Here is a 4,033-nt window from a genome sequence, read left to right as displayed (position 1 = left end):
ATGATGTCTCACTTTTCTAGAGTTAAGCACAGTGCCTTCTTTTGTCTATTTCCTTCTCCTCTCTTCTCCTTTCTCTCTGATGAGTAGGCCTGCCTAATTTGCAGACTAGAAGGCAAGTTTAGGGAGTTGGGAGGAAGAAGAGTTTTCATCTTTGGGAAGCTCTTTGGGAATAAGGGATTAAGGAAGATGCCCACTCAGCATGCCTGTTCTCCTTAAAAGAAGAAACATTTTGAGCTGGTGACTCTGAAGCAGTAAAGTGACCTGTCAGGATGGCTTCTCTGTTTGTTTAGACTTGGAAAGAAGGGTGAAGTGGAGGCCAGAGGCCTGGGAGGCCCCCTTGCATGGGTAGGCCTCAAAGCCTGATTCCTAGAGATAATGAAGCACTTTTATTTTTTCCCCCTAACTTTTATCATGGACCTGCCAGGTGTTGAGAAAAGACACAGGGAGAGTCAGGGACTACCCCTCTTCCTACAGCTTACCAGGTCCCCTCAGGGCTTGGGATAGGCAGAACAAGGCTGCCTGGTTGTAAAAAAAATTTTTTTTAATTGTTTCCTTGGGGGCTGAAACAAAGAAACAAACAACAACAACAAAAAACTGAGCTGGATTACCTGAATAATTAATTTAAGCCAAAGCCTCCAAAGAATTCTGGTCCTGGGGACCAGGCTCTGAGCAAGGCCTGCTCAAATTTTTGCTTGTTTGTTGGGAGAAGGTGAGGAGGTAGTTGGTGAGCTTCTCAGGCAGTTCAACCAAATTTCAGGATGGAGGGCTATCAGAGGTAGAAGAGAGAGGGAGAAGATATCTGGGGTAAGTAGGGGAGCCATGGATACCGCTGTCCTCTCTCCCCAAATTCTGGAGTGAAAGGCAACAGAAGAACCAAGTTATGAAAATCTGTTTGGTGTGCTTTGGATTTAATTCCTCTTGAAGGACTTGCTTGCTGGTACTTTGTGTGTGTGTGTGTGTGTGTGTGTGTGTGTGTGTGTGTGTTGGGGGGAATCAGTCCTGTAGGTCTACTTTCTCCTCCCTCAGTGGTGCCCCAGGGACAGCAAAACAAGCTGCCTACAGTGTGAGGAAGCAGGGCCAACAATTATCTGGAGTGATTTTATGTAATCAAGTGAATTAGGGGCCAAATCGGACTGTGGCTCCCATCATCTTGAGGCAATTGACTTTGGGGCAGGAAAAGGGGGTCTAGTTGTGCTTGGGGGAAGGGAAGGAAGGTCTGAGGGGTGGACCTGGGTGTCTTTCCCATCCTGTAAGGAAGCTAAGATGGAAAGAGAGGGGAAAATGGAAATTAAGATCCATAGTCCTTTCCTAACTTTGCTCATTTGGTTTCAGGGGAATTTATTCCCTGTCCTCCCTAAAGTGGAAGAGGTGAAAGCAAGGAGGGAAAATTCGCTCTCTTTTATGTCTTATGCTTTTTCCTGAACTTGCTGAAGGGGCATGCTCTAGCTCCGGAAAAGCAGCATAAAAGGATTGGGACAGTTCTTTTATTTTTCCTTCTTTAGGGGCTTCTGTTTTTAATTCCTCTTCTCACACATACACACATGGTCACTCTGTCCTTCCTCTCTCTGTCCTTCTCTGTCTGAAAAGGGGAAACATCAGACATCCCTAGTTTGTAACAAATAAAACAAAACTAAACCCTCTTACATTTGATTTTTGGAAAATTTTGGCCTCTGGCCTTCCCTCCAGTGAGCTCCATTCTCTCCTCTTTCCCTAAAACTCTCCTTTGCCTTGGACCTGGCCACCTAGAATGGGATCAGGCTGGCTGGGAGGAGTAGGATGTCGGGTGTGGGGACCGACCTGGGCCGGGGCTCCTAGCTCCAGCTGTCTTGGTCCACTGGCTGCTGCTACAGCCTCACTGGGAAGCTGAGGTGGGGGAGCGGGGAGGACGCAGCCCAGGTTCACGGGGAGGACACAGCATTTTCTCTCCCATTGCCTTTATATTCGGCAGCGCCTCTGACCTCTCCCCCACCCCCATCTCCGACCCTCCCAAGCCAGCCCTTGCTCAGCCCCTGGTCTCCAGATAGGATGCCACTGCTTTTGTAGGGCTGGGGATTTCTTGCCCCGAGTAATGGGAGAGGCAAGACGCATGAATGCCTGCTAGCGTATTGTGTGTCTCTCCAATGGCTAAGTAAAAAGAAGACGGGGTGAAAACGGCGACACCAGTCTTCCAAGGTCCTTCTCTCCAAGCACCAGGAGATTCCCCACAGGTCAAAAATCCCCTTGACATGTAAGTAGTTAGCACTGATCTGCTCTGGGGGTGAGGAGCACAGCAGTTTCAACTCTATCTCTGTTTGCGATTCAATTTTTATCTCAACTCCCGGTCTTGGGGAGGGAAGGCGGGAAATCCAATCAGGAGCGGAGGGCTTCTGCTTGGGAAGAATGGAGTTTCTGTGCAGAGTCGTGTACCTGAGGAGTGAAGAAACTTGGCTCAAAAAGGAGAGAGAGAGTCGAAAAAGTGAGCCTGATGGGAAGGACTGGGGAACTTTCTCTAAGGGCCTCTCGCTGCCACTTGTGTGAAGTTTCCTACAAAGTTTTCTCTGCAATCTGTGCATCAGCTTTTTTTGAGCATGGACTGGGCGGATTGCAATCCAGAGACATCTTCCTGCTGTTAGATGTATGTATATGTGTGTGTTTGGGGGAGTGCTAGGGAAGATAAACAATTAAGGGGTTCTCTGGAGCTTGGGGTCAGGGTCTGCTCTGCTAGGCACAGTTTGTCTGCTTTTCTAAGATTAAAGAGACTGACTCCGAAAGGTGTCCTTGAGATGGAGGGTGCTACAATGGGGAGGAGCAGCGTGCTGGGGCAATTTCACCATCTTTTTCTCAGCTTTTTGCCCAGTCCTGGGGGAGCGTGGTTCACAAAGCCACTTCTCATGGTTTTCCACAGCTTCTATCTGGCACCCCACTTTTGGAGAGCTCGTTCTTATGAAAGTGTTCCCCTTTCAAGAAATCCTTGTCTGACTTGGAAAAAGAGATGGAGGAACCCCCAACTCCAGCAGCCATCAGTTGCCGAGGGAATATTTATTACCTCTCTGGATATCATTACCTAAATACAATTTTATGAACTTCCTAATCTGTTAGCCTGATTTATCTGGATCGGTAGGGGCCCAAAATAAACATTTGGGAGATTTAGTAGAAAAAAAACGTCTTTGCCTGTAACCAGTCTTTCTGATGGAACTGACCACCCCGCTCAGCCTGCTTTTTCTGCATCCCATCTCGCTAGCCCCATTTCAACTGTTCTCCTGCGGTGTGTGGCTGCTCTGAGTGTCCGAGTTTTAGCTGCTTCTTGAGAATTAAAAATGGTAGGGTGAGCCATTTGAACCGGAGACCTAAAGGGCTCCCTCAGCCATCTTAAAATCTGTGCAGCTCCAGGAGCTCAGATCCCCTTTGGACTTGGGGAGCAGAGAGAAACCAAGGTCTGCTCACTGCCCCCCACGTCCAGGAGCCTCTTCTCAGGCTTGGCTCTCCCTCTATGCGTCAGGATTTTCCTGCTCTTCTCTCTGGTGTCAGCTCTGTAGCTTCTTTGAACACAGGATCCACCCAGAGGCCAAGCCCACAACCGTGCCAGCAGGGGTAAGGTCCTCTGCAGCACTCACTGTCTTCCAGCCTGCCGCTTCCTGCAGGCCCAACTAGCTGATGAACTAGGAGGCAGGGGAGACAAGAATGGGTAGGGATGGCCTCAGAGTATGTTGGAGTGTAAATAGGGTTACACAGTCTAATAAATGGAAAGGGACTATTTTAAATTTCCAGTCCCCATCAGCAATTGCTAGATTCCCTAAGATGTAGGGTTCTGTAGGATCCGCTCTGCCAGCTGCCAGTGGTGATGGGCTATGGATCCAGCCCAGAGAAGTGTCACCTCTACTCACTCTTTTCTGACCTTCTCTTCCAGCATCAGAGATTGGGAGTGGGAAGTATATTTGAACTTCTGGGCGCAGAAACCCTAGATCACAGCGTATCTGAGGCACGGCCAAACAGCCCAACCCTAGGTTCCCGCTCCCGGCCTCTGGCTTCCCAGGAAGCCGGGAGTAAGACAGCA

This window comes from Neophocaena asiaeorientalis, unplaced genomic scaffold, assembly GCF_003031525.2.
Source record: "Neophocaena asiaeorientalis asiaeorientalis breed wild unplaced genomic scaffold, Neophocaena_asiaeorientalis_V1.1 scaffold134, whole genome shotgun sequence".
In the NCBI taxonomy this organism is placed as follows: domain Eukaryota; kingdom Metazoa; phylum Chordata; class Mammalia; order Artiodactyla; family Phocoenidae; genus Neophocaena; species Neophocaena asiaeorientalis.
The sequence above is the reverse complement of the archived record's forward strand: the minus strand, read 5'-3'. Positions refer to the sequence as shown.